The sequence below is a fragment of the Octopus bimaculoides genome, chromosome 5 (assembly GCF_001194135.2).
Source record: "Octopus bimaculoides isolate UCB-OBI-ISO-001 chromosome 5, ASM119413v2, whole genome shotgun sequence".
NCBI classification, from domain to species: domain Eukaryota; kingdom Metazoa; phylum Mollusca; class Cephalopoda; order Octopoda; family Octopodidae; genus Octopus; species Octopus bimaculoides.
Genome location: NC_068985.1, coordinates 53,580,476 through 53,587,094, shown reverse-complemented (window position 1 = coordinate 53,587,094; position 6,619 = coordinate 53,580,476).

The following is a 6,619-nucleotide window of genomic DNA, read 5'->3' as shown; positions in this document are numbered from 1 at the left end:
AAGAAAAAGCCTACTAGAATATTTACTGAACAGCACAGAGAAATTATTAAAGACAGTGAATAATTATCAGGTGATCAAGTGTAGAATAGGAGAAAAGGATAAGAATGAAATTCAAAGATTGCATGTCAAACATTGAAAAGAAAATTTTGTATTGTCAGTTTTGGAAAGCCCTGAAGATGTTTGTGGATCAAACTCCTGGGCTTGGTTAAAAAAGAGGCAATTAAAAAAAAAGAAGCAAAGAGCCCAGTTATAACAGCTCAAGTTCAAGCGATAAAAACAAACAACTTGAGAAAATATGTATATGGGGAGAATGTGTCAGAAAAATGTAGACTGTGTGGTATTTGGAATGAGACAGTGGCACAGATTGTTGCAGAATGTCCCTAGATGGTACAGGAAGAATATAAGAAATAGAGGCATGACCAAGTTGTAAAAGTTTTACACTGGATGCTTTGTCAGAAATAGGGATTTGAAGCTGGAGGTACATGGTACGGGTCAAAAGAGTGTTGGAGTCGGAGAAATGTAAAATTTTATGGGATTTTCCAATTCAAACAGATAAGAAGCTAGAAAATAATAGACCAGACAAAATAATAATAGACAAGGAAAAGCGAAGTTGCTTACTAGTTGATCTATCATGTCCGTTTGATTCCAGTATTATAAAGCGTGAGGATGAAAAAACAAACAAAAATACAATCCCTTAAAGTTTGAAATTGCAAGTATTTGGAGTATGAAAACTGTAAAGGTTGTGCTTGTAATAATTGGAGCATTGGGATCTCTAAGTAAAGATATAGACAAATAGTTGAAGGCGATTGAAATACAATGTTTTGTAGAGCTCCTACAGAAAGTTTGCCTCATAGGCAGAGGAAAGATTATCAAAAGGATCTTAAGCATTTGAAAGACTATTGAAAGCTTGGGGATAACTAAGATTACAGGTAGTAAGCCGCTACCCACGTAAATTCTACCAGGGCTAAGAACGAACCGGAATCAAAGCATCAACAATAAACTTTTCTACTATAGGCACAAGACCTGAAATTTGGGGTTGTGGGACAAATTTCATCGATCTCGAAAGAATGAAAGTCAAAGTCGACGCCAGCGGAATTTGAACTCAGAAGGTAAAGATGGACGAAATGCCGCTAAGCATTTTTCCCAGCGTACTAACGAATCTAATAAACGCATACGTAGACACGCACATATATGTACACACATTAATATGTGTACCTATTATACCTGTGTGTGTGTGTGTATGTGTGTGTGTGTAATTATGGGCGTATGGATATAACTGTTTACTAAATTCCGTTTGTGTTCTGCTCTGTTGTGTGATGTGAGATAAATCTTTTCTCGTAATACACTGCAGTCGTCGCTCATTGTCTCTTTCTGTCTCCGAGGAAGAAAATGCAAATCTACCCGACCAGTTTGAACTCTTGACTGGTTCTCACCAGAGACAATATAATTTGATCTTCCCACGAGAAGAAATATAGAAAAATAGAAAAATAAGACACACACACACATCTATATATAGTAACTAAAGAAAGCGTGTCTGCTGCCCCGAACTAATCAAAAGACGGAAGAAAACCACAGAGTTCATATGAATTTATATGAATTAAAGTGAAGTAAAAATGGAATGCAGTAGAGAATGAGTGAAGATTGGTTTATGGGTATAATTTTGGATATATATCAGTTTATTAAACCTTTTTAGTGAAATATAACCGAGCAGTTACTACCAGGTTTAAGACAGTTTGAAAGATAAATGGAATGATACTGAACAACTACTGAATGATGTGATAACTTAAAAGAGCAGCTGATGAGAATATATCTTAGAGTGCCTGCTGCGTGGAAAATACGTAGTAAAGGGCATACTGACATAATATAAAGATTCAAGATCTGGTTTTTTGTTCCCGACAGTATGCAGAAATGGAGGATATAAAGTTAAATGTGGTACTCAAAACCAAAATGAAACAACAGCTACAGAGTTAATATGCTGGCATATGGATCTGTGGTTGTTTAATGCCCATAACCATACATCTTGTATATACTGAACTTCATGGCTTCATATTTGTATGTACTTCATAGAAGAGCCATTCTAGCCATTTAATAACATATAAAAGCTGTTAAATTCACTTTAGATTAAAATATGTTTCATGAGGTGTCAAAATTTTCGTCGCACAACTGTGACCTGCTCAGTAACATAGTCTCACTGCAACTGTTTCCACTACAACTCTTATGGAAATGGAACTGTCTCAGTGACTATGTGGCTGTTGTGCAATGAAAAAGTTTAACACCTTATGAAATACATTTTAATCTAAAATTAATTCAACAGCATGTGTGATATTAAATGATCTTCAAATTATGTCAGTATGCCCTTTACTACGTATTTTCCACGCAGCAGGCACTCTAAGATGTATTCTCATCAGCTACTTTTTAAGTTATCACGTTATTCAGTAGTTGTTCAGTATCATTACATTTATCTTTCAAACTATCTTAAACCTGGCAGTAACTGCTCGGTTATATTTCGCTAAAAAGGTTTAATAAACTGATATATATCCAAAATTATACCCATAAACCAATCATCACTTATTCTCTACTGCATTCTATTTTTACTTCACTTTAATTCATATAAATTCATATGAACTCTGTGGTTTTCTTCCGTCTTTTGATTAGTTCGGAGAAGCAGACATGCTTTCTTTAATTACTATATATAGGTGTGTATGTGTGTCTTATTTTTCTATATTTCTATATTTCTCCTCGTGGGAAGATAAAATTATATTGTCTCTGGTGAGAACCAGTCAAGAGTTCAAACTGGTCGGGTGGATTTGCATTTTCTTCCTCGGAGACAGAAAAAGACAATGAGCGACGACTGCAGTGTATTACGAGAAAAGATTTATCTCACATCACACAACAGAGCAGAACAAAAATGGAGTTTAGTAAACAGTTATATCCATACGCACATAATTATACACACAAACACACAGAGAGGGGTTAGCCGATTACATCGTCCCCAGTACTCAACTGGTACTTATTTTATCGATCCTGAAAGAGATGAAAGGCGTGGTCGACATCGGCGGAATTTGAGCTCAGAGCGTAAAAAGCCGGAATAAACGTCGCAAAACCTTTTGTTCGACATGCTCGTGATTTTACCAGCTCGCTACCTTTGTATGTGTGTGTTGTGTTTTTAATTGGCTGTTCTATGATGGATTTCCTTCAAGAACAAGTAACTTGCTAAACAGATAGATTCCATTTTATATTTGATTTTAGATAAAATCTCTATATTTTGCAAGCTGTGGAATGGCAAATGTGACAATTACGTCTTTCATAAGAGTTTTAGGGAGGGATGTGACTGAAGTGAAACGCATGCAACCGAAGCTAACCACGTATCTATAGTCTTCGTTACTGGGGACACACTGTTTATTACATATCACATCTCCCATTTATAACATCATAAGTAGTGAATTGGAAGAAACCTTAGTGAGTCGGACAAAATGTCCTGCAGCATTAGATTAATTCTTTATGATCTGAGTTCAAATCACGTCGAAGTGAACTTCACTTTGCATCCGTCCTGGGTCAATTAAATGCCAGTCAGTTTAGTTCTTTTGTCAATGTTAAAAAAAAAGTCTATTAATTACAGGTTAAAATATAGAAATGCTGGATTGCCGGTTTAAAAACCTTTCAATATTTCTTTCGGATCTTGTAGATTTTAAGTTCAAATCTTACCGAGATCGAATATGACTTTCATCCATTTAATGTCTATAAATACGCATTGGACAGGTACTGGGGTAAATTTAATTGTAAAAATCATTCCTTTCTTTAATATTTCTGAGTAAACTACACGAATTGGCAGAGACGATAGAACATCGATTAAACGCCACGCAGTATTTCTTTGTTTCAGTCATTAGCCTGCGACCATACTAGGGCACCGCCCTGAAGAATTTTTTGTCGAATGATTCGACCAGAGTACTTAATTTTTGTTAAGCCTGGTACTTATTCTATCATTTTCCTTCGTTGAACCGCTAAGTTACGGGGCTGTAAACACAAATACAAACACACATACATATAGATACAAATACATATATATATATACGACGGGCTTCTTCCAGTTTCCGTCTACCAAATCCACTCACAAGGTTCGGTCGACTCGAGGCAACATTAGCAGACACTTGCCCAAAGTGTGACGCAGTGGGACTGAACCCTGAACCATGAGGTTAAGAAGCAAGCTTCTTACCGCACAGCCACGGTTCAGTTTCTTTCCGCTCTGAGTTCAAATTCCACTTTAGACAACTTTGCCTTTTGTCTGTAACGAGGCTTCTATCGAAATTCAAAACCACCTTGCTCAGAATTCTAGCTTAGAATCTCAGCATAAGTGCATTTCTAAATAAGGAATAAATGCCTACGTGAACATGGTTGACATTGGCTGACTTATAACAATTGACGTGGTGAACTGCAAAGGATGTTGGTGAATCCTCCCACTAAATATCCTTATCGAACATTCTAGAAATTCCGTTATGAGGTTTTAAAAATTCAGTGAATTGAAACCCAGGCAGAGCCAATCAGAAGTTCACAAGGAGCTTTTGTCGCTCTGCTACGTGATATGATCTCTCATCTTAATATCTATGTTTCCTTACTGAACGACCTGAGTCAACTTCGTGATAAAGCATTCTCATTCTTTCTACTTAATTTCTTATCAATAACTATGAAACTGTGTTCGTATTACTATTTAACATATTATACAGTGAAAATTTGTATTTACTCCATTCGACATCTTTGAATGCTGTTTTATTTATTCAATAGTTGTATATATGTAAAGGTAAATGTTAATAGCAGGTAAATAAAAATGTATGTGAACTAACACCAATATTAGTATTAAGGAGCAAAATCTTTAGCACGCCGGGCAAAATACTTAGCTATATTTCACTCGTCTTTTGAATTCAAATTCCGCCGACGTAAACTTTGCCTTTTTTCATCCTTTAGGGGTCGATAAAATAGATACCAGTTGAACACTGACGTTGTTGTAATCGACTTACCTCCTGCTCTGAAGTTACTAGCCTTGCGCCAAAATTTGAAATTAATATTAGTGTGGTCATTACGAATCTAACACACAGTCTGTGAAATATTCACCAGTAATTATTTACCAACTCAAGTGACACACCAAACTTCCTTTCAGGGCCTATAACTCAAGTAACAGTCAAGGGTGAAGGATTTGATGTATGTTATAGCATTGAAGAAGATGCCTTGAGGTATTTGTTACGGCTCTGCGCGTTCCGAGTTCAAATTCTGCCAGTTGGTAAACGAATTCTTTGAGATATGGCAGAAACAATGACAGCCTAGGATTTATGGGCGCGGGTATGACAAGAAATTCGTTTCGCAGCCACATAATCTTGGTTTGAGTTTCGCTGTGAGGCATTTTGGTAAGCGTCGTTTCTTACAGACTCGAGTCGACCTATGTCATGTAAGTGAAATCGAGTTAACGAAAAACGTGCGGGAACCTGTCGGATGGAATGTACTCTTTTACTTGTCTCATTCATTTGACTGCAGCCATGCTGGAGTACACCTTGAAGGGTTTTTAGTCGAACAAATCGATCCCAGGACTTATTTTTAAAGCCTAGTACTTACTTTATCAGTACCTTTCACCGAACCGCTAAGTTACGGAGACCTAAATACACCAACACCAGTTGTCAAGAGGCGAGGAAAACACACACACATATATCATAGGAAAAAGAAAACAAAAGCAAGGCAGGACGAGCATCTCAGGTCATTTAGAATATTTAATTAGAGTAAGTTGAATCAAAAAAGAAGTAAAAGTAATTAATGTCGTACAGCTGTTTCTAGGGTATCCTGGGTTATGGGTCAACCCCACCCCATACGCTGGGTATTCCGTCATCAGAGACAAGGTGCTATGCAGGAAAGAATTCACAGTATATAGAAGAATAAAACAGTTGATAGAAGAACACACGACGCCTTGGTCTCTCCAACTGTCTCTCTCACATTATACACTCATGCAAATAATTTTTCTTACACGTTAACTACTTGATCTATTCCTTCACTCTATTCCTTCACTCAAAATACTGCCTGAGTTTACCTGGGATGATACTTAAGAGGCTATACCTTCACGGAAATATGGATAGACCTCCCTATCCTTCGGAGCAAGATGAACTGCGAACATTATTCTTCTGTCTTTATTCTTCTTTCTACTGTTTTATTCTTTTATATACTATAAATTCTCTGTCTGGAACTTTCTTGCATACACACCTTGTCTCTGATAACAGAGTACCCAGTGTTTGGGGTTGTTGACCCATTACCTGGGATACGCGAGAAACAGCTGCAAGACATTAGTTACCTCTACTTCTCATTTTTTGATTCACCTTACTCTAATTAAATATTCTAAAGGATCTGAGTCGCTCGTCCCGCTTAGGTTTTATTTTCCCTTTCCTTTACTATATACCTGCTGACTCGGAAACCTACTACGGATACCTAACTCCAGCCTCAGCTGGGAGCATGGAACCTAACGGATGACCAATTACAGCACTTACGCTGCGTACCTATTGGTTTAGATCATTAGTGAACTAAACTCCTCATATCCTATATATATATACATATATATATATATATATATATATATATATATATATAT